General features: G+C 35.5%; 1 pseudogene across 1 annotated transcript in view; it reads right to left on the reverse strand.

Moving 5' to 3' along the window:
• The window catches only part of LOC143668010 (multiple C2 and transmembrane domain-containing protein 1-like), a 63101-nt pseudogene that overhangs the window by 14384 nt on the left and 23162 nt on the right, over positions 1-25555 (reverse strand). Inside the window, exons 5-7 of the transcript XR_013168240.1 lie at positions 24459-24518; positions 10552-10722; positions 6837-6967 (exon numbers count right to left, since the gene is read on the reverse strand). The product of XR_013168240.1 is annotated as a multiple C2 and transmembrane domain-containing protein 1-like (transcript). The remainder of the gene's footprint in view (positions 1-6836; positions 6968-10551; positions 10723-24458; positions 24519-25555) is intronic.

Here is a 25555-nt window from a genome sequence, read left to right on the forward strand (position 1 = left end):
ATTAATTTTTTTATGGCTCTAGAGTTTGAAAGCATTTGTGCTTCACTCAGAACTTACCAATTTGGGATACATTTTCTTTACGATATATCATTAATAAAAGTATTGTTGAAAGAAAGCCATCTACTCAAGCTTACATTTGTAGCATTTGGTTGTCCTGGGGATACCAATGCCTCCCCGTGATAACAATGTAAGAAATAAATGCAGTAGCAATTCACCAACCTAAAATATATGTACCCCAAATCAATGTCACTTTAAAGACAAACAAGCATTTTGCACACTAATAAATAATGCTATAAATCTTGCTATATTGGATTCAAATAACTCCAAGTGAATAAAATTGCATGACATGGGATTTACTTATTTTGCACGTTCATAAAAACAACTTGTTCTCTGACAGCACTTATTCTTGGCAATTTACTGCAGCTGTCAGCAGCCAATTTGTTCAGATTACTGCTCTGCATAAAAGTGTAACAATCATGAGGATTTATTAGCTGATTATCGTAAAGGTGGCAGTCGGTCTTACCTGCCAAAATGCAGGTGATCAGAAAGTTAAATAATTACATGGAGATTAACATTCTTTCACCTTCACTTGAAATTTGTAGTTCAGTGACAGGTAAAATTTGTTGTTCTAACCTGCAATATGGTATACGTCACCTAAGTTGGTTTACTGACTACTCAGTATTTTATTGAGCACTTAATGGCTTCAAGAGAACAGGCTGACTACAAGGCAATGGCAGAATGAGCTTTAGACTCAGCACTGGGCTTGAGTCTCAGATCAATCATCCCAGTCATATACTGGCCTAGCAAACTTAAAACTGTTTCGGCCTCACTATTCCCATCTTCAAAATTGGTACAATATGAAATATCCTTAATATCCCGTAAAGTTGAGCTGATATACGTAATAGTGCCCTATAAGTTCTAAAGCATTATTATTCCTGATTTATTTATTTTTATCATGTATTATATATGTTGGCATCACATTATATTATGTTAGATTATATTATGTTATATTATTTATTTGTAGTATAAGATGGCTTTAACTTGCTAGGTATAAAAATGATGAAGTTATAACATTTTGGTAAATATATAATGTCCATTTTTCTTCAAATATGAGAACTTATTTTTTTAAATATAAAGATTACTCATATTTTTATGAGTAAATGAGATTACTCATGTTTTATGAGCACATGAGGAGATGCTCATTTTCATTAGCTGTAAAGGAAATGCAGATCAAGACTACAATGAAACCACTTCACTCCTACAAGAATGGTTGCTATTAAATAAACAGGAAACTACAAATGTTGGAGAGGATGTGGAGAAATTTATGTACTGCTGGTGGGAATGTATAATGGTATAACTGCTGTGGAAGACAATTTGGCAGTTCCTTAGGAAATTAAATATCAAGTTGCCCATAACCTGGCAATAGCACTACTTGGCATATACCCAGAAGTGTTGAAAGCAGTGACACAAACAGACATTGGCACACCAATGTTCATAGCAGCATTATTCACAATTGCCAGAAGATGAAAACAATTCACATGCCCATCAACAGACAAGTGGATTAATAAAATACAGTATATACATATGATGGAATATTATGCGGAAATAAGACAAAATGATGGCCTGAATCACATGACAAGATGGATGAGCCTTGAGGACAATGCTGAGTGAAATATGCCAGACACAAAAGGATAGATAATGTATGATTCCGCTTTTATGACCATGGTAAAGGTAAAATCAGACGCTTATAATACAGAATATAGGGGACCTAGAGATACATAGAGGTTAGAGATGGGTGAATGGTTAGCTGATGAGGTTGAACTTAAAGGTAAGAGAACAGATAGAAGTGAAGGTGTCAAGTGGGTCTATAAGTAATATTACCATATTGATGGTAAACATGATTAAAAGGGGTTGTATAGATGCATGTGTTCCACTGTTTAACTGTACAAATATAAATAAATTCTTGTATGGAAAAAAATTACTCAGGCACTCATACTTTAATTCATTAATTATCCTCTTTTGCAGTATATTCAAACGTTGCTCCACAATTACACTGAAACTTTATACCTTCAATTAAGTCATGTTGTTCTAATTGTTTTTGTATTAATGACAGATTCTGTATTTACTTGGAGAAGGATGAGCCATAACTTCCTGTATTAAATTAAGCTTCAAGTATTTAAATTCAAATTCAGCAAATATTTATTGAACCCTATTATGTGCCAAATGCCTTTCTAGGTGTTGATGATGTGGAGGTGAAAAAAAAAATCCCATGAAGTTTACAATTTAGTGAGTTGAAACAAATGATAACATAATTAAGTAAAATGAATATTGTGTCAAATGGTGATGAATTCTACAGAGGAAAACAAAGCAGGAAAGGGTAATAGCAAGGAGAGGAAGTTTCACTTCTAGATAGGGTTAGGTAAGGATGCCTCCTTGAGGTGACATTTGTACACAGACAAATGTGTACAAAGAAGATAATGTATAAGATGTATAAAGAAGATGAAGAAGCAAGTTAGGTGGATAGCCAAAGAAAGGATTACAGATAGAGGGAAAGATCCAGAGGTGGGAGGGTGTTTAGAGAGTTCAAGAAATGGTAAAGACTATGGCTGGAGCAGAGTGGAGTAGGGGAAGGTATAAAGGTATAGCAGAAGTTGAGGGTAATAGGGCCAGATCATGAAAAGTATTATGAGCTTCCAAAAGGACTTGGTTTTTCCCCAATGAAGATAAAGGAAACAATTGAAGGGTTTTTAGCAGAGGAGTTAAATTATATTATCTATGTTACAAAATACTACTCCAGCTGCTCTGTTGGGAACAGACTATTGGGGTGAAGGCACACGTAAAAGAAGGAAGACTAATTAAGAGGCTCTTGCAATAATACATCTAAAAGCTGATGGTGATTTGGACCAGAAAAAACAAAGGAGACAACAAAAAGGTGGTGAATCCTGAATGTATTTTGAAGGAAAAGTTAGTTGGTTTTTAACGGATTTAGTTGAGTGTGACATCAAAAATGACTCCAAGACCTTTGGTTTTAGCAACACATAAGGGAGATGCCTGAAGGTAGAGTAAATTTTGGGGGGTGGGGATGAGAAGTTTGGCTTTGGACATGCTAAATTTGAGATGCCTATTCAACACTGAAGTGGAGATATCAGGTAGGTAGTTGGATATAAGAATCTGGAATTCAAATAGTTCTGGAGTGGAGTTGCACATTTGTAGTTGTCAACCTATAGATGGTATTTAAAGCACAAGAGTGAATGAAGGTACCAACAGAGTGAGGCTAGAAAAGATATTCATGGAGTGAACTCCGAGGTTTTCCAGAATTAAAAAGTAAAAGAGATGGGGAGAAATCAGCGAGGAAGACCAAGAAGGAGCACGCAATCAGGTAGGAGGAAAACAAGGAGAATCTAGTGTCCTAGTGTAGCAGGCAGGCCTCCCCCTCTTTCTAGTTCAGCTGTGCTCTCTGTGGAAAATCCTCAAACCCCCTCTCCTGACCTTCAGGAATGGGTAAAACTGCAGGCAAGCAAGATAAGACACATTCCTGGGACAGAACCCCCCTCCCCTAGCCTTCAGGAACTGGTGAAGCTGCAAGTAGGCAAGATAAGACATTCTGGGGTGGGGACCCCTCCCTTAATGGTTCAGCTTTGGGCCATTCTCAACTTAAATCAGCCAATTGTTTACCTTGTCTTTAACATGTCAAAGAGTCTATAAAAGCTAAGGTTGCCTTTTGTTCGGGGCTCAGACTTTCAGAGGTTATTGCCTGAGGCCTATGGCCATAGCAAATAAAACCTGCTTTTGAAACTACGGATCCTTAGTCTCAGTGTGTTCTAACTTCACGAAATGTTCCTGGAGGCCTGTGGCCTTGTTACTGGTTTTCGTGCTACACTAGAAGTCAGTTGAAAAAAGTGTTTTAAGGGCAAGGAAGCAGTCAAATCAGGGCTGCTGTTGGATTAGGAAGGTGAGAATTGAGAACTGGCCATTGGATTTAACAATTTGGTGTCACAGGTGACCTTGACAAGACCTGTTTGGTGCATTGCTGGGGGAAAAGGCTGGCTGGCTGAATATGTGAGAATGGGAGTGGGTAATATTCAGTGTTAAAATAGTTTTTATTGTATTCACACCCTACGTTTGTAAGCAGCTCTTTTATTCATAGCCAGTCTTGTTTTCATAGTGAAAAAAAATGACACTGTTAACTGTGTTTTAATTCTAAAAATACATTTTCAAAAATCATTACATGTTATCAAAACTGGAAAATAAAGTAAATCATTACACAATGAACTAGTTTATATAGATCATCTAATCCTTATAAGCTTTCTCAAACTTGGGACTGAGTTTAGACACTATTCTGAAAAAAAAACAGTTATTAGCCATTGAAATAGAAATATTAGCTTCCATGACCAAATTTAAATTAATTCATCAGTCACCAGCCAGCTCCTTAGAATACATTCTAATTTGAAGTCAATACCTACAGAATACTGCAAGGATAGCTTGCAAAAGAAGATAGAGAACCACCATGACAATTTTACTCCTGCTACTTTGCCCTTACAAATCAAATTTAATCAAAAGATAAGTAATTCTCTTGTAACGTATCCAGGAATTGAGGAATTCTATTGTAATCTGCTTTATCTCCACTGTTAACATGAAACCTTCAAATAAACACAAGCAACTTTACTTGTCTGCCACTTAGGTATAATAATATATTGTATTTCAGTGGCAAGAAATGTTTAAAGTACAATTTAGTAAGATTAAAATTAGGCACACAGAGTTTCTGGTGCTATCTGGACATCAAATAGAATTGCAATTATGGTTCACTATAGTCATTTCCTTTTCCTGCAACAAGCATCTTTGTTAAATTAGCAGAGCATACAATAAGATGCTATTGTCCTCTTGGATCATCTCAAAACTCAACAATAATTGAATTGAATTAAAGTGATACTCATTGCATAAACTTGTTTAAACTTATATTCAAAAGCTGACCTCAGAGTCATCTGGTCTACACCTGTGCTCTTGTTTCTGCATTCTAAAAAAATTTTTTGACTCAAATTGCTTTCAGAGGCAATTATGTTTGGGGTATGACCCAAAGTGGATTTCTTCTCTTTTTTCTTAACTTCATAAGACTCTCTTAGATCCATCAGGTATCTAGAGCAATTGCTTAGGTTCTTCCATCTAGCCATTTGTCACTCAAAATGTGCCAAAATATAGGCAAACTCACAGAAACAAGGTGATATGTGAGATAAACAGGACCACCTCCATGCCAATCTTTTCTGAATGTGATTATTCATGCCCTGAAGAATTCATAATATTATCAAGTGAAAAAAAGGAAAGAGCAGTGCTGAGGAGACTTTTTTTCATAATTTCCAAAGACAGACCAAACCAAACAAAACAAAACAACAAACACCCACAATGGTTGTTATGGAATAAAAGATCAATAGAAAATCAAAGCCTTGTTTGCTATAAACTGGAAAAAAATACAGCTCCTACCTTTGAGGAAATTTCAGTAGCTCTAAAAACTAACGAATTATTCAAGTAATAGCTAAACAGAACCTACGTGAAAGCGCTCATAGCCTATTGAGGGGGACAGACTCATAGTCATAATAGTGAAATGAAACATTAAATGTACTAACAAATATGCATGCTACTTAAGCTAGTGATATGCTCCAACATAAATAAGGTAGAACTTTAAGACGAATGCAAAATGTTAATACTGGAGTGTGTTTCCAGGAAATCTCTATTTTCTACATGATTTTTTCTGTACACCTACAACTTTTCTAATTAAAAAAGAAAAGAAACTTACGGGAGAGGAAACTATGAAAATAGCATTCTACTGGAGGGAAAAAGTGCAGTGAAGACCTGTCCTTTAAAAAGGATTGAAACGGAGCATAGTATTAGATTACGGTGGTGTGTGTCCAATTTCATTTTATAAGTAAAATGTTAAAGGTCAACTGAAGCTAATCTTTGACCTCTCACTTATAATCCTATGAGAAAAAGTCATCACTTAAAACATATATCAGAAACATAAATATATTGGGTTGGATTCCTGATCTTACTTTTCTAGTGTAAAATCCCTTGACTACTAGTGTGTATGACTTTTCTTCTGGCAGTATGTTTAAAGACTTTGGAAGTAATGGGAACTACAATGAAGAGAGAATTTCAAATTCTTCCCTGTGCCGTGCTTGTGTTCAGTATTGGCAGGTTTCAATCTATGTTGCTACAAAGACACTTTTAAACTATCAAAAAGTATAGAAATAGGCTTTAGGATGAAAATGATCCATATGACCCGAGTACTCATTTAAAATAACAACCCTGACTTGGTGGAAGAGATGCCATGCATGCTTCAGACATCTCTTTATTCACTGCATTACCAAATTTACCTAGATCTGCCTCACTTACATGCTTCCTTCACTAAAATTTGGGAACTCTTTACAGATTTATGAACTCCTAAGAGATTATAAAGATTCTCTACCTTGTAGGGAGTTGTAGGAAATAATGCATTTTATGGTCACAATATGATTTATGAGAATAAGTACTACCTCAGATCACTTTACAGACTATGAATATGATCTTTGTTTCTCTTAAGTACTTTACATCAGATGAGATTCCTTCTTTTCAACTCCCAGAACTTTTATGCACAATGTTTCTGACATCTGGAGAAAATTTCTGATATCCAATTTGGAGGGCCTCTGTCCATTAACTAGTCAAAACTGCCACCTACTGGTCCCAGCATTGCCTTACCTTCCTCCAGAATGGTAAAGATCAATTGTAATCACCAGATGAAAGCAAAAATTCTTTTAAGAAGAATTCATTTTCTCTAGGGTGAACCAAAAATCTCGTATTTCACAAACCTGCCGATGAAATCATCCCTTTTCCCTGCGTCTTTGTCCCAGGCAGTGATATCAATGATTCCTCCTCTTTCTTCATAGAGATGAAAATCAAACTGTTCTCTCCACTAAGGATTTAAAGTTTTGGGCATAATCTGGAAAAATGAAAAAGTTGCTACTGTTTACCAATATTAGTCTTTTAAAAATTAGTTTGTGATGTAAAATCAAACATTTGGTTCTATATAGGAAAGTACTAAGTGTACAATTAGAACAAAAGATCCCAGATATGATGGAAATAACTAATTTCTCTATCATCTTTACTGCATGTTATCTGAGAGGACCCTAAAAGATGTATTCTGAAAATCAAAAGGTGCCTTCTGATTCATCTTAAATAACAGTGACAGAGATGAATTTTAAAGATGAAAGGCAAATGAAGTTGCTCAAGCAGATATTAACATTTATTTCATATAATCACAGTTAATGCACGAAGACATAGAACTCATATTCTGTCATCTCATAATAGAGGAAGATGACGATTCTTAGAGTTCTTTTTTTTCCCTCCTACGCACATGTAGGAATCCTGAGCTAAATACCTGCAAAAAATAATGAAGATCTGTGCATGAGGGAAAAGCATGTCACTTTGGGGTCAGGTAAACTTTTACTGCACAGTCACAGCACTGATATATTACCCTCATTTCATATATGGAGAAGCTGAGACCTAAACCTATTCAAAATTTTGTTTCTAGACTCCAGCTCAACTCTTTGACTAGAGTTACAGAACTCTTTCCCCAAAACTGCACCCTAAAAATGTTTGTTACTTAATAAATGCATATATATACATAATCTTCATGCTGTATATGAAAGAAAGATATATTTGAGGTATAATTTTGTAATTTCAAGTATTTACATAGCACATAAAACACCTGACTGAATCAATGAACAAAGTGACTTATACTGATGTCTTTAAAAATTTCATCTACCAATGAATTAAGTAAAACTTCATATTTGTTTCCCTGTTCTTTCTTTTTAGCAGGAGGGCATGCAGTGGCCTTTTCTCTTTTTAATGTATGACAGACAGCTCTTCAGCGGTAAAGAGTTTGAAAGCAATGAAGTATGGTATGTGCAAAGGTAATGCAAATGAATCACAATTTTTAAAGTTCATAATCTGAAATTAATCATCAATAGACCATGGAAGGAAAGAGCAAAGAGAGACACGTGTCCACAGCTGAGTTTCATATTTCACACCTAAAGAGCAGAACTATAAAAATAAGTAATGTTTTAAGCTTACTAGGACTTGGAAATGGTGTTAATTGGTGAAGGAAAAGATAGAAGTGGTCACAGGTATCTACTTTTGGAATCAGTACCTTCTTCAAAATACATTATTAAGCCTCAAGGCAGAAAAAAAATGGCACTGGAATGCTACAGTAAATCGAATAGACCATAATTGGGCTCAGCTGAACTCCTATGGTATTTTGGGAAGGGGTCTGTTTTACTTAATTGGCCATATACAGTCTAACATTCAAGTTTTCTTTTTCAGGGTTGTCTTCCCTGGAAAATTTCCTTCAGGCTAGAAATCATCCCTTGGCCTTCTGTGTGGGCACTCAATAGGGCAACCAATCTCATGCTAGCAGAACTCACAGCCCTGGGGTATTTCTAACTGCCTCCTCCTAGGCCAGAAGGACTTTATACAGGTTATTTATCAAGAACTCACAAAAAGGATGACACTAAGGTGAAAGAATTTCCATTCAGGTGGAATGTGAATACCAGTTATAAAAACTGACCATTAAAGAGATCATATTTGGTGGTTGAGATGCTACTCTGGAGGTTGCTCTTATGCAAGCTTCAGTTAAACACTGCTACCTGGCATAACTCGCCAAAACCCCAGCCAAAACCATTCCTGTCAGTCCTAAAGAACGCCTAGGACAATATATAAGATTCCACATAGGTTTCCAGAAACCTACAACCTCCAGATGGGTCCCTGGACCAGGTAAGTCCTGAAACGCAGAAGGGCCAACCTTTCCAGAACATGAACTAGTTCCATCCCCCCATGCCATGTTATCAACAGCCCCTTCCAACATGAAAAAGTTAGAATGACCACAGCCCAAATACCCCTAAAGAGTGGGATAGAAAGATCAAAGGTGATAGTGGAGTTATACAGAGAAGGTAGGGTTTAACAAATGAGTATGAGTGCTGAATCATTATATTGATATTTCTTTTAGTCTCCAGTACCTTAAAGTAGCTAGCAGTAAAAACCTAAAATTGTGAAATTGTAACCCATCCCAAGCTCTGAAATCTCCTCTACAACTAACTGTTATGATGTACTTTGAAATTTATTGCTTTTTTTTATATATGTGTTATTTTTCATAAAAAAAGAAAAAGAAAGAGGAGGAGTATAACAGCAAAGATAGGATTTAACAAATGAGTATGACTGCTGAATCATTATATTGATGTTTCTTTTAGTCTCCAGTACCTTAAAGTAGCTAGCAGTAAAAACCTAAAATTGTGAAATTGTAACCCATCCCAAACTCTGAAATCTCCTCTACAACTAACTGTTATGATGTACTTTGAAATTTACTGCTTTTTTTATATATGTGTTATTTTTCATAAAAAAAGAAAAAGAAAGAGGAGGAGTATAACCGCAAAGATAGGATTTAACAAATGAGTATGACTGTTGAATCATTATATTGATGTTTCTTTTGGTCTCTAGTGTCTTGGAGCAGCTAAAAGAAAAAATGAAAAATCATGGAATTGCAACACATACCAAACTTTAAAATTTGTTTTATAGCTACCTGTTAAAAATGTACTTGGAAATGTATTGCTTTTTTGTATATATGTTATACTTCACAATTAAAAAAACATTAAAAAAAGAGGTCATATTTGGATATGACATGTGCCCAAAGTATAACAATATAACTATAACAACCATGACCATTACTAATTACTTACTTCTATCAATGATAAATAATAATTATGACATATCATTATTGCTAATATAGTTAGTAGTACACAATATACTTATTTGTGCTGCTACTTTTCTTCTTCCTTTTGCTATGACTGTTTATTGAATACTTATTATGGATGAGACAGTATCTCAAGCCCTTTCCATATTTTACATATACTCATCTAGTCTTTTCAGTAATTTCCTCTGGTTGGCATTAGATAGGGAAATTGGCACACAGAGAGACTAAATTGCCTTACAGCGCTCAACCGGCAAGTGACAACAGGGATTTGACCACTTGCTTTCTAAATAAATAAAGAATCTTACAATCTGTGTCCTGCAAGTCAGTTTGAATAAAATGACTCAGAGAGATAAAGTAATGCTCTTTGCTGTGTTGCACTAGCAATAGTTGTAATGATAATAACATAGTAGGAGTAGTAACGGCAATAGTGATAGCCAACACTCCTGAGCACATTATGTCAGCACACTGACTCATGTTCTTCCCAGGTTTTTCCTTTTTTTTCCTCCTTTTTAAAAAGATCTTCACTCCTATGCCAAGAGATAGGTGCTACTATTATACCTATTTTGAACATGAAGAAATTGAGACCTAGAGAAGTAATCTACATAAGGCACATAAACCAGAAAGTAAGAAATGCAATCCAATTGTCATGTTTTCTGATGTTCAAAAGAAGTTAAATTCAGCATTTAAAAAAGTATTTAGCATTTTCAGCTCCCCAAACATGCTATGAACCAACTGCAGCCTTGCAAGTACTGACAGGAATGAGGTAGAGGCGTGCTTGCCTTGCTCTTGTACTTCTGATGCCCAAGATGGAATTTCACGTAGGGGTCACTTAACGCATTGGAGTCCATTGCCTTGAGGTCTCGCCCTTCGATCAAGATGATACTGACCACTCATCTCCAAAGATGTGATTTTCTGTGTAGGTCGGACAGACGTAAACTTTGGGTCTGAAACTTTTGACAAAGGAAAATTGAGTTACCTTATTGTATTTTAAAACCCAAATACTTCGGGCGGGCCGCGGTGGCTCAGCGGGCAAAGTGCTTGCCTGCTATGCCGGAGGACCTCGGTCCGATTCCCGGCCCCAGCCCATGTAAAAAACAAACAAACAAACAAAATACAATAAAACAAGAAAATGTTTAAAGATGTTTCCCTTTCTTCCTCCCTAAAAAAAAAAAAAAAAAAAAAAACCCAAATACTTCAATCGGCATTACTTTTCCTCTGTAGTGACAATTTTTCCCCCAAAAAAGCAGTTAAAATTTTTCAAAAATAATTTATATGTTATTATAAATTATTAATAAATTAAGAAACTTTCATGTCATGATACATTTCAGATTGTTGAGTAAGATTAAGGTTGTTGTGCTCAAAATAAAGACAGCCTCACTCTTCTACTCTTAAAGCTACAAGTTGTAGATGCATCAAGAATAACAGACTATTGGTACATGCTAAATCTGCCTGTGTCAAGATGAGCATAAAATAAAAACAGTTATCAAAGACCTCATCCACAATGACATTTAATTTTCAATTACTTATTATTTTTTGAGACCTATGTTTACATATATGGATTTTTATATTTATATATAAATACATTATTTTAATATTTATATAAACATATATTTATGAATGGGTTTTACAGGTGGCTTTTATCTGTAAGATTAGTTACAAGTTCTATGTAGACCATTTAAAAACTTCTTTCTTGCCACTTTATGAGGTAATTGAGTTTCAGCTCACTGAAGAACTATTTAAGGAACCATGGATCAGAAAACAAAATCAATATGCCCACCCCAGATATCTTGCTTATGCTCGAAACTTGAATCAGAAATATTTTAAATTATTTTTAAAACTACATGTGTGATTTATATTAGCAGATATGTTTCTGGATTTGTTTTTCATTCTAGCATTTAAATATTTTCTTTAATTATTTGCAAAATGCTCAATTTTAAACCGCACTATTCAAACCAGTGAACAAAATCAGAATTTTTTAAATTAGCAAGTCAATACGAAGAGTGGCCATATAATCTCTTTGAACTAAGTAGCATATAAAACCAGCCAGAGAAAGTAGCTAAAATGTTAAAACAATATTAAGCCGTGCTATAAAAATTGCTGTTCCTTTCAAATTATCAAGAATAATTTTCTTCACTTGTAGTTATTTAATGTAGAAATTCAACACTTTTTGCAACTTCATTCCATGTCTAAGTTATGGATTAGTCCTATTCTGTTCACATTATGATGTCTACTTTGTGTAACTACCTCTCCCACTTTGACTTCTTACCGTTTTTTCATACCGTAGGAATTCTATTGCCGTTTTTATCCCTGGTATCATCAAAAGCCAGACATTTTAAAGTGGTTTTATTATGAAAATTATAACTACATTCTTCAAAAGACATTATGTCTAATATTTTAAACATTTTAATGAAAATCTTTCTAAATCACATTGCATATTTCCCTGTCTCGTTGAACAGCAAATTTTGAACAACATTGCTTAGTGGTTCTGCCTTATCAGTATCAACACAGGACTTTGGGTATTCATCAGTGACCTCTATGAGCTTCAAGACCAGTGCCGAACTGAGGTTTCATGGGGCACTTTCAAGTTCCACCAGGGTCCCAGGACCCTATGCCCCATTCCAGCTACAGCCCCTCTGCTCTCGTCTATTTTATGCATTGTATTTCCACATTGTATTTTACTTAAACCAAGAATTTCTCAGATTCAAATAACAGTCTGGAATTCATCAAATAAGTAGTCAGTATGGTTTTTTCCAGTTCAAAGATCCCATGCTACTTATTATTATATAATGTAGCAATAAATTTTGGCTATGGTTTGTTTGTTCACCACTTCTGTTGTTGTTAAGACTGCCTCTGAAAGTAGACTCTGTCTAAATGTACTAAAATGTCTGTTAAGGAATATGAATGGGAAAGAAAGGAAGGAAGGAAAGGAGGAAAGGAGGGAGGGAGAGAGGGAGGGCAAAAGGGGAACAAAGGACAAATTTTGTTACAAGTAAGAAATAAGTTTCTCAGTGAAGATCAAGGAGTTAACTATCCATTTATAAAATGCTATAGAATTCTTGCTAAAAGTATCTTGAGGAAAAAAAAAAACGAAGCTGGAGGTCTCACGCTGCCTGACTTTAAGGCATATTATGAAGCTGCAGTGGTCAAAACAGCATGGTACTGGCATAAAGATAGATATATTGACCAATGGAATCGAATAGAGTGCTCAGATACAGACCCTCTCATCTATGGACATTTGATCTTTGATAACGCAGTCAAACCAACTCATTTGGGACAGAACAGTCTCTTCAATAAATGGTGCCTAGAGAACTGGATATCCATATGCAAAAGAATGAAAGAGGACCGGCATCTCACACCTTATACAAAAGTTAACTCAAAATGGATCAAAGATCTAAACATTAGGTCTAAGACCATAAAACAGTTAGAGGAAAATGTAGGGAGATATCTTATAAATCTTATAATTGAAGGCGGTTTTATGGACCTTACACCTAAAGCAAGAGCACTGAAGAAAGAAATAAATAAACGGGAGCTCCTCAAAATTAAACACTTTTGTGCATAAAGAACTTCATCAAGAAAGTAGAAAGACAGCCTACACAATGGGAGACAATATTTGGAAACGACATATCAGATAAAGGTCTAGTATCCAGAATTTATAAAGAGATTGTTCAACTCAACAACAAAAAGACAGCCAATCCAATTACAAAATGGGAAAAAGACTTGAGCAGACACTTCTCAGAAGAGGAAATACAAATGGCCAAAAAGCACATGAAGAGATGCTCAACGTCCCTGGCCATTAGGGAAATGCAAATCAAAACCACAATGAGATATCATCTCACACCCACCAGAATGGCCATTATCAACAAAACAGAAAATGACAAGTGCTGGAGAGGATGTGGAGAAAGAGGCACACTTATTCACTGTTGGTGGGAATATCAAATGGTGCAACCACTGTGGAAAGCAGTTTGGTGGTTCCTCAAAAAGCTGACTATAGAATTGCCATATGATCCAGCAATACCATTGCTAGGTATCTACTCAAAGGACTTAAGGGCAAAGACACAAACGGACACTTGCACACCAATATTTATAGAAGCATTATTTACAATTGCAAAGAGATGGAAACAGCCAAAATGTCCATCAACAGATGAGTGGTTAAACAAACTGTGGTATATACATACAATGGAATATTATGCAGCTTTAAGACAGAATAAACTTTTGAAGTATGTAACAACATGGATGGACCTAGAGAACATTATGCTGAGTGAGACTAGCCAAAAACTAAAGGACAAATACTGTATGGTCTCACTGATATGAACTGACATTAATGAATAAACTTGGAATATGTCGTTGGTAACAGAGACCATCAGGAGATAGAAATAGGGTAAGATACTGGGTAATTGGAGCTGAAGGGATACAGACTGTGCAACAGGACTGTGCAACAGGACTGGATACAAAAACTCAGAAATGGACAGCACAATACTACCTAACTGTAATGTAATTATGTTAAAACACTGAATGAAACTGCATGTGAGAATGACAGAAGGAGGAGGTCTGGGGATATAAATGAAATCAGAAAGAAAGACAGATGTTAAAGATTGAGATGGTATAATCTAGGAATGCCTAGAGTGTATAATAATAGTGAAATGTACAATGTACAAATTTTAAAAATGTTTTTGCATGAGGAAGAACAAAGGAATGTCATTATTGCAGGGTGCTGAAAATAGATGATAATTAATACTTTAAAATGTCACCTTATGTGTGAGACTAAAGCCAAAAATGTTTGTTACAAAATTTATATTTTGACTAGAGCATTTCCTAATATAACTCATGTAGATAGTTTGAACATCATAAATACTTGGAATCTTGGGTAGGACATGAGATTTTGTTGGTTTGTCCAGAGTGATGTCCAGAGTGATGCCCTGATGAATCCCAGAGTGATTTGATCAGTGACTGGAAATGTATTTGCAAGCCCCCTTCAGGGAATGGTGAGAGTGGGGAGAAATTCAACTTCCCCAAGTTGAATTCTTGATATTCTCACAAGCAGTGTGGACAACAAAGCTATAGGCTGATCCCCCAGTCTTGGGGTTTGTCCATATGAAACTTAACCCCACAAAGGATAGGTCAAGTCTACTTAAAATTTAGGCCTAAGAATCACCCCCAAGTGAACCTCTTTTGTTGCTCAGATGTGGCCTCTCCCTCCAGCCAACACAACAAGCAATCTCACCACCCTCCCCCTGTCTACGTGGGACATGACTCCCAGGGGTGTGGACCTTCCTGGCAATGTGGGACAGAGATCCTGGAATGAGCTGAGACTCAGCATCAAGGAACTGAGAAAAACCCTAGAATGAGCTGAGAATTAACATCAAGGGATTGAGAGAACCTTCTCGACCAAAGGGGGAAGAGTGAAATGAGACTAAGTGTCAAAGGCTGAGAGATTCCAAACAGAGTTGAGAGGTTATCCTGGAGGTTATTCTTATGCATTAAGTAGATATCACCCTGTTGTTCAAGATGTAGTGGAGAGGCTGGGGGGAACTGCCTGAAAATGTAGAGCTGTGTTCCAGTAGCCATGTTTCTTGATGATGATTGAACAATGATATAGCTTTCACAATGAGTCTCTGTGAATGTGGAAACCTTGTGTCTGATGCTCCTTTTAGCTACTATATTAACAGAAGAGTAGAACATATGGAATAAAAATAAATAATAGGGGGAAAAATGTTAAATTTAGTTTGAAATGCTAGTGGTAAATGAAAGCGAGGGGTAAGGGGTATGGTATGTATAATCTTTTTTTTTCTCTATTATCATTTTATTTCTTTTTCTATTGTCTTTTTATTTCTTTTTCTAAATCGATGCAAATGTTCTAAGAAATGATGAATATGCAACTATGTGATGATATTAAGAATTACTGATTGTATACGTAGAATGGAATGATATCTTAATGTTTTGTTTGCTAATTTTTTTAATTAATAAAAAAGTTTAAAATATGCTATAGAATTCTAAAGTGTACATGTATACGTTATATTTAGTTTCCATTAAAACCCTATGAGGCAGGAAGGCAAAGTCTGTTATCTCCATTTTACTGATGCTGAATTTGAGGCTCAGTGTGGTTAAGCTAATAAATGAATGTCTGACTAGAATCCAATAAACTAGCACTAGAGCAGTATTTCTAGTGCTAGTTTGAAAGGGTTGTATACCACAGGAAAGTCATGTCCTTTAATCCTTATTCAATGCCATAGGGTGGAAACCACTTTGATTAGATTATCTCCATGGAGATGTGGCATGCCCAATTGTGGGTGTGGTCTTTTGGTTAGATGGAGATGTGACTCCATCCACTCAAGGTGGGTCTTGGTTAGTTTACTAGAGTCCTTTAAAAGAGGACATATGTTGGAGAAACCTCAGATACAGACTCTTGAAGAACAGTTGCTTCAGAGCTGACAGAGACATAGATGTTTGGAAATGCTTGGAGTGTCAACAGGAAAAGCAGATGCCTAGACACAGGCAGTGCCCAGCCGACATCACCATGTGCCTTCCCATGAGATGCTAAGCAAGGCAGAAGCCAGAATTGTATCCCAGAGGAACTAAGTGAAGGCCCCCAGATGCTTAGAGAAGAAACCACTGGCATTAGAAACTGGAAGCAACAGAACCAGGTACAAGGACCAGCAGATGCCAGCCACATGCCTTTGCAGCCCACAGAGATGCTCCATATAGCATCAGCCTTCCTTGAGTGAAGGTAACCTCTTGTTGTTGCCTTAATTTGGACATTCTCACAGTCTCAGAACTGTAAACTTGTAACATCATAAATTCCCTTTATCAAACCTGTTCCATTTCTAGTATATTACATTTTGGCAGCTTTAGCAAACTGATACACAGGTCTTTAGGGTGGAGACTCTGTCACAGGTTTAAAGGCAATTACGTATAATATTGCCAAAAGGTGCTCTCCAGTTAAGTGGACTAATTATATTTGAATTGGTATTCAAGTCTATTTCCCACACCTAATACATGAAACTACCATCTATGTTTATATTATATGAGCACACATAATTATACTTACCTAAGTAAAGGCAAGCTTGTTGATGAATTTATCTAATATCATTTTCTATACACTCTAGAAGGAGGAGAAGCCATACATGCACCCAGTCAATTAATAGTTGGGGCACTATCTAGTCTACACAATATCTCCAATAAACAACGTTAAGTTAGGCTCTTTAATGGTACCGTGTCTAGAACCCTTACTTGCTCTTCCCTTTTACATGAAAGCAACAACTGGACTCAGGATAGGAAAGAGAAAGAATGTTTTCCATGAGATGCTTCATGGTCTCACAGAAATCAAATGAACTTAATGGAGACTTTACCTACTGCTATTAGTTGTTAACAAAATGCTTTTCTACTACCCGAAAGACAATTCCAAACTGATCTAGGAAGCCAGAGGGAGGAATGATATTTCTTAAAAATATGGCTGATGAATGTGGGAATTAAGATGACCTGGCTAAAAGAAAATAAAAAATTCTAAACCCATACCAACCAGAGATCATTCTTAAAATATTTTTCCTTTTTCAATAATTTTTGTTTAAATGACACTTTCCTAAAAAGAAACTCCATGATTCATTGGTGGATTTGACTGAGTAAATGCATAGATGTCAAACAGATAAATACTTAGGTTAAATGTGAGGAATCAGAAACTAAACTAGAAGTGAAATTATAAGGTAAAGGTGGAAGACATAAAGATATAAAACTACCAATAGTGGAAAAGACAAGGACTTAACATAAATATCTACTCACATCTTTCTAGAAATGTCTGTCTGTATGACTTAGGCATTTTGTTACCTCTCTGGACCTTGGCATTCTTACTTAAACTTTTCCAAGCTGTCGTCCAGGGCACTAAGGGCACTCTTCCGTATGTGTGAGTCTGGGGGAGCGGGAAGTTGGAGAGGGTTGAGTGTGTGTGTGTGCACGTGTGAGAGCCTACATAGAAAGAAAGTATACTCCACAAGCAATGAAGATTTAACCTGCTGACGACAGTCACTTATTGCTTGGCTTATTTCTTTTTCAAATCAACTTTGGGGAGCTCATTGAAGGGGTGGTAATGAGAGGAATCCACAGCCAAAAGAAATTTTGAAACTCACTAGCTTTGATGATCTCCAAGAAAGCTTTGGAATCACTTGCTGCTCCAATTAAACAGTTCCCTTCTTCTGAATAGAAAATTTCTCGAAGTGTGGTCCACAGACCAGCAGCATCTGTGTCTCCTGGGAACTTGTCAGAAATTCAAATTCTTTGGCCCCAAACCAGACCTAAGGAACCAGAAAGTCTGAGGATGTGGTCCAGTAACTCTGTTTCGACCAGCCCACCGGGTGATTCTGATACACGCTCAAGTGTGAGACTCCTGCTTTAAAGGGGAGATGGTGTGTGGACACTGGCCTTCTCTTATGTTCTAATAACTATCATTAATTAGTACAATTGTAAGCATTTTCCACTGTTTGGCATGGATATTGCTTAAGCTATTTAAAGTCCTGCTTCTAAATTCATTGATCACGAAGGTAGATTGATCTGGATATTTGGAATATTTGAAGATAGAAGCAGGAGCCTACTGAATAATCATGAAAGTTTGCATAATTTATGTTGTTCTTCTATTAAAATGTTTCTCAAAATTACGATGCACCTAAATAGTACATATTTATGAAAGTATAGAGTAACGGTCAACCCAAAATTCTTTATTGGGCCCCTAAAGGAAAGGTGAATTAAACAAATGCAAAACATCCCTCAACAGAATTAACATACTATAGCTTGTGCTTTTAGCTAAAGTAATATTTTCAACTAGGTCTTTGCTGAAAAAGAACTGTATTTGAGGAGGGGGGAACAAACAGGAAAAACAAGCCCAGTTTCAAGCAAAGAAACCAAGCCCACCAAGGAAGAACTACTCTTTGAACTTTTAAGGCAGTAGTTCTCTCATTTTAAGGAGCAATTTGATCAGTTGCTGGTCTTGACCATTCTGGTGAGTCCTTATGCAGTTGATTTGCAGCCGAAGTTTTAAGCACACCAGTGCTTGCCATCCACTCGTAAGGAATGTTCATCTGGGTTCTGTGTTAACAAAAAATATCGAGATACCAGCTAATGATATAAATTCCAAAGTCTGAAGTAATTAGTCATAACACTCATCTTTACAAAGACTTTAGAACCAGTAAGGCAGCATTATGAGGACAATATTAGCTTGATTTCTACTGCTTCTTGAAAAAGAATTCAAGATGTCAATTCCTTTTCACATGTATAGAATTGGTTAGGATAGGAAATGGATTTTCAGTACAGTAGGTCAGTCCTCAGAGTTCACAGCTCATGCAAGCTCAGAGGACATGGATAAACTGAATGTCTGAACTTACTTGTGCATTTTGGCAGTAAGGACTCTGAAGCCCTGCTCTGCTGGCACCCAGGATGGGAAGAGAGGGCCTGCCACACGTCTGGATGGAAATGAATGGTGAGAGCTATACTGGAAATCTTCATGGTGCTATCAATCCCTCATTTCAATCAGCATTAGAATTACTCTTCAAAAAAAATTTTCTTTTTCTTTTGGAAAAAAACATGTATTTGTTTTTCAAGTCAGAAAATGTTTTGTACTACAGTGAAAATAAACTCTAATGCAACTCTGTAGCTGCCAGCCACCATTTTCTTTAGTAGAATGTAGCAGTTAAGAAAATAAAGCCCATAGGATATATGGTGATAGATAATGCTAACATGATTTCAGGTGTTTGCTAATATGAATAGCAGAGAATGAAACTTAGCAAAAAAATCACAGAAAGAATCATTTTTCAGTCTGCTGATTCAAAAAATGCTGGAGACTGTATGATCAAAAATGTAATGGGCTTCAGCAAAATAAATGTTATGTGGACAGGTAATAGCTGTCATCATGTTTGCCTTGCAGACCACATGCACATTTTTTGTAATGATTGAAGAGATATCTCTGAAGTAACTGAGAAATTTTGCTCCACTAACACTTCACTTCATTGCCTCTGCTACCAAGAAAGCAACCCAAAGGGCCTCAGCAATAAGTAAGGTCAAGAGCGGCAAGAGATGGAATAAGAAACACAGATGAGAAGAAACATGGGGGAATTCATCATGGTGGAGTTGAGGATGTGTATTTGGGCTCTTCTATAGATAGAGGACATTTCTGAAAAACAAGTGTTAGGATGAGGTGATATTTGTCAGCTTTCATAACATCAACAGGGAATATCTGAAAGGTAAATTTGACCAGACAAAAAGAAATAAGGGTTTATTGAACAGTTATTTTTTTGCTAGAGTTTTCACTCATGTGTTTTTCATGACAAGCATCTCATTTTTAAGAAAAGAAATTGAAGTCCAGAAAAGATAAATACCCTACTTGAAAACAAAAGGCTAAAGATTGGCAAGGTGAAGATTTGAAATTGGAGTTGCTACTACCAATCCTTGTTTCTCTTTCTCAAAATCATTTTTCAGACAGAGCCTGAGGAGTTCATGACACAGAAGAAAAGAATTTATTGGTACAGAATTTGTGGAAATGCTTTGCTTTATTCTTACATGAAATATATCCTTGGGTATAGGTTATTGAAAAAAAGGTAATCAGGGGCTTAGAGGAAGAAAACATAGATAAGTGGTCACAACCCCAGCATATGTCTCTCAGGAAAGCACATGAGAGTTAACTATATTGCATAATAAATTATAGTGTATTGTCTACTAATGAGATAGGGAAGTTGTAGAATCTAGCATATAGATTGAGAACACATCTATATACCAGTTCCAGTTAATAAAGTTTATTAATCACATTCCTTGAAAAGTTGGATTGCTATCTCCTATTACTCTATGTTCCAAATAAAAAACAGGTCAATACTAAAAAATTCTATTTAGATTTAACATGTGGCTAAAGGACCACACAATCATACCAATCCTTTTCCTGAGATGTACTAATAATCCTTGGCTTTTGTTACCCTGAATTTTATTACCAGTGTACAGTCTAATCCTTCCAGATGAGACCCAGATACTGTGAAAGACATGGCTTATATGTTTACAATAAGCCAATGTGTGGAGTCAGCCCTTTCTTCTATTTTCAGCTTGTGCTTTTATTTAATCAAATGATTCGGAAGACATGCAAAGAAGAGATAATGACAGGGCTAGAATGCCTGTTTTGTGCAGTAGAGCCTGGATCATGGAGCAATTACTAGTTCAATCCCAAGCACAGGCATGTTCTATCTTTTCCTTTTCCTACCCAGTTTATTCCTGTGAATTGTGCCTTGAAGATCGAGTCCAGCGAGTAGATTTGTTCTGCAGTCCATCCATCTTCTCAAAGTAGGATTGCCTTTACAGAAAACCCTCTCAGTTCTTTGTACAGCCCAGTTTAAAGTGTCTCATCTAATAATAAAACTTCGATCCTCTTTTTCTTCGATGAGTCACTAGCGCTATAATCCTTAGGGAAATTCTCCTGGATTCTATCCTTAAACTTTCTTTTCTTTTTCTATTGCTTCTTGATACATTTTATGGTACCAGGAAGACATTTATGTTTACTTTAGAAGTTTTAACTACCCTTTCCAATCTCAGTCATGGCAAAACGAAAGCTTTTAACTTTTACTATATTTGCTCAAAATATACAGTAATAGAAAATCATCATTTATGTTACATTCTTGTTGCTTTGCTAGGATAATCTAGGAGTGTCTAATAATGATGTGATAAAGGAATAATGAGTTCTAAGTTGGACATACAAAGACTTTTTTTTTGAGACTTTTAACTAAAAGTTAAAAATATTTTTTGCTGAGTGTCTTATTTCATGCTTACAAAGCAGAAATAATATTGAAGTTTTCTTGGGTGTATGTCATACAAAGTTGAGTTTTTCAGAATGTTACCTTCAGCACAGGATCACATTTATGTTTTAAAAGCCAACAACTCTTCTCTTTAGTCTGCAGTATATTCCTTCAACAATACTTTTATTTGACCTCACCGTAAGACTCTGAGTTGTTCTTTTTTTTTTAGGTACTCTCTTTGCCCCTTTTGCTTTATGATCCTTTTCTCCATTTTTTTATATGAGGTATCATGGCATAGGCCAGCATTCTCCGTTTTACAACTATTAAAATTATTTTTAAATTCTTTACTATGTTCTTGTCAGATGGTTTATCCAATTAAATTTCAGTCATCAGAATCTAAATGTTCCATTCAATAAAGATAATTGATTAGAAACTCAACCATACTAAATATTTAAAGAGCTGCCTGAAGTTAACGTCCTTTAATTGGAAGTTGAAATTCTTTTATGAAATTCTGACTAAGAGTGATCAAATTTTACTTCACAAAATTTGTTTGCTTTCATAAGAAACACAGTAACTTGCCTAGGTATTGCTTCCTACTTTGTGTTTTGATATGTTTAAATGTTATGATTTCAGAAAATCAGAATATCCCTGTATCAGTTCAATCTTTCCTTTCAGTATTTTTCTCTCAGAAAATTAAGATAAAGCAAGTAGCACTGACATTCCATTTGAGCAACCTCTTACATTCAGTTTCATTCACTGTAACTCAGCTGCTATCTCCAGAACACATATATTAATTCTTATAAAGGAAGTGGATAAAATTTTCTTTCAAATCACAGTTTAATACCCACAAGGCATAAGATTTTACCTGAGCTATTTAGGTTTTCTGCATGTCTGAAAATTTCCACGAGAGACCTCCTTTCATAACCATCTTTTAAAAGCTCATCGGAACACCAGTATCACTTTGGTAAAGAGTAATGATGTCATTTATCATGGGGACATTTGAAAGTGACTATGAACTATCATACTTATCCAAAGTGGACTTGGCCAGATATTTTGATTGGGACATCATCAGACATGGTGCATGTGACCCTCAAAAAATGTCCATTCACTGGTGGCTTAAAGAGCTACTGAAGAGAAGGGTCACAAAATGCAAGAGGAATTTGAAAGGGTGCTAATTAAGACAAACTAAGGGGCAGCTCTATTTATAACTGGCTTCTAAATTTATTATCAACTCAAAGAGGACATCTGCTGTTTTAAGTCTTCAAAATATTCATTTCCATGACATTCAGAAAAAGAAGAATATTGGTTCTGACCATATCATCTGGGTACTTAAGAATAATGATGATCCCTGCTATGGGTCTTAGTTTTCTTGTTGGTAACATAAACAACCCCTAACGGTTCTGCCCTTATGACCCGATTTGTTTGTCCCTTACCCTATGCCCAGAAAAAAGACCTTAGACCACTGCTAGGTCATCATGCACCATGTGTGAATTTTCAAAGAAAGACAGAAACTCTTAAAGGCAAAGGTAGTAAGTGCATAAATTAATTTAGCAAATAAATTTTGCTGGACATAATGCAGAATTACAGCAGAGAAAAACTAGATGACAGAGCTCATTGTGCTTAAACCATGAAAGAATAAATAACCTTACATTGTAACGGCATTTAAAAAAATCTGTGGGGAGTTTTCATTTTTTCTTTACTTAAATCAAAAGCAGAGGATTTGTTGTCCCTTACCCTATGCCCAGAAAAAAGACCTTAGACCACTGTACCTGGGATATCAAAAAGTTACCTTTTAAAATTGCAGATTTGTTATTCAAAAGCCAGAAAGTTCAAGAGATTGAGAATCGTTAATAAAGAATATTTAAGTAGGGAGACTATCAAATGGACAAGTACTAATAAATGGAAGACTAATTTGGAAATAGCAAAGTAGAAGACAATGAAAGATCAGTCATTTGAAAGTCAGTAGAAAGCTGCAAAACAAGAACAAAAACGAAATGATGATGATGGAGATTGAAGTGATGATGATGGAGATTCAAGAAATGGCTTATACTTGCTCTTTGGCCAATGGCTTACTCTCATACCTGCATGTGTGCTTAAGAGATGCTGCAACATCTTAAAATTCTAAAGGAAAAAGACAGGTAGCTTTCAGTCAGGAGCAGTTAAAGCACCAAGAAAAGAAAATGGCAAAGCCCTAATCGTGTAGCATTTCACTGCAGTATTTATTGCTAGGTCATCATGCACCATGTGTGAATTTTCAAAGAAAGACAGAAACTCTTAAAGGCAAAGGTAGTAAGTGCATAAATTAATTTAGCAAATAAATTTTGCTGTACATGATGCCGAATTACAGCAGAGAAAAACTAGATGACAGAGCTCATTGTGCTTAAACCATGAAAGAATAAATAACCTTACATTGTAACGGCATTTAAAAAAATCTGTGGGGAGTTTTCATTTTTTCTTTATTTAAATCAAAAGCAGAGTTGCTGTTTTCTAACTCATGGGATGTTTTCTTCAAAGAAAAAATACTGAGTATCTAGTGTGTATCCAGTCTAAGATGACTAAGAGAGGTCAGAAGTCTGCTCTCAAACAAAAAGAGAGCAGAAAATAATTCCATTTTACAAAAGAGGATTACAAAGACTGTTAATGGACCCTGCAGGCAGCACCTTCATATTCCTGGAATCAGATTCTGGGCCTCTGGCTGTTCAGAATTTCGGGTAAACTTGGTCCCATAAAGAACTCACTTCAAAGCAATGTGCTAAATATATGATGTTCTGAATTTTTACAAATGAAGGAATGAAAGAGTCAGTTATGTAGACGCCTTAGAATAAAAGTTAATAAAGAAGGTGAACAAATATATCTATCTGTAAGCTAATTTTGACTTTTAAAATTACTATCCGAACCAAAATTCAAGAATATTATACAAAGGATTTAGACGTTACCTTCCAAAAGAAAGACTTCACAGAGAAATAAGATCCAACCACTTCATTTTCTGAGGGTCCCTAAAAACGAACAAATATTTAACTATTTTAAGACATTTTTGAGAATAAGTCATTAGCCAGACAAAATCAAAATGAAACAAAAGGAAATCAAATAAAACCACAAAAACATATATCCTGAAGATATTCTGAGGTTTGTAAACTGTCAGTTTTCTTCCCCTGAATTCATTAAAGTTTTTGTCCTATTTATAACTGACATCAGTGGTAGTAAAGTTTAGAAAGAATTATTTCTGTAATTTTTAAAACAGAGCCCACTTACCTTTTCACTTGTAATTGCTCAATAATATATTAGACACTAATGTTTTATTATAGAAAGCAGACTGGTTTAGGCATATTTTAAGATTTTAAAATAAACCAGAGTATATTTGCTCCTTTTAGTAAATCAATTTAACACCACAGACATTTAGAGCATTTTAAAAATAAACCTCATTTAAAATCATGCACCTAGTCAACTTTCTAAAATGCCTTATCAAGATCTTTCTAATGTTATTTATGTAAAATTAATATAATATGATATGATATAATGTAATGTAATATAAATCTTTATTAACTCAAGCTCACCAAAAATAATTTTAAAAAAGAAATGAATACTGAGAAATGTGGCTGTTGGGCTGAAAACAAAGCAACAGATACAGTTGTATATATTATTATTTTTATGTATTTATCAGACTTTGATAAAGTGAAACAAATGCAGCTTTGGAAATCAAAAGACATAGTTATCTCTCTTTTTAAGATAATGTATAAATCACATGCTTCCTTTTTAAGATAATGTATAAATCACATGCTTCCTTAATATTTTGCATTCTGTTTCTGGATATCAGTTAGGGGAAAGTTATGGGAAACTGATGCCAGCTAGGGAAAATATCAACCTTTGACACTGTAATGAAAAGGAAGCAGTTTTGTAACTTAATTTAATATTTCATGATTTTGTGTTTGCAACTAATGTTATAGTGATCCAGTACTTCTTGTGATGCCCAATTTATAGTTGGTTCTCAATAAATATTTGTTGATTGACTGTTAGCCACTCAGAGTGGCTAATG

The sequence above is a fragment of the Tamandua tetradactyla genome, chromosome 24 (genome assembly GCF_023851605.1).
Source record: "Tamandua tetradactyla isolate mTamTet1 chromosome 24, mTamTet1.pri, whole genome shotgun sequence".
Taxonomy (NCBI): Eukaryota; Metazoa; Chordata; class Mammalia; order Pilosa; family Myrmecophagidae; genus Tamandua; species Tamandua tetradactyla.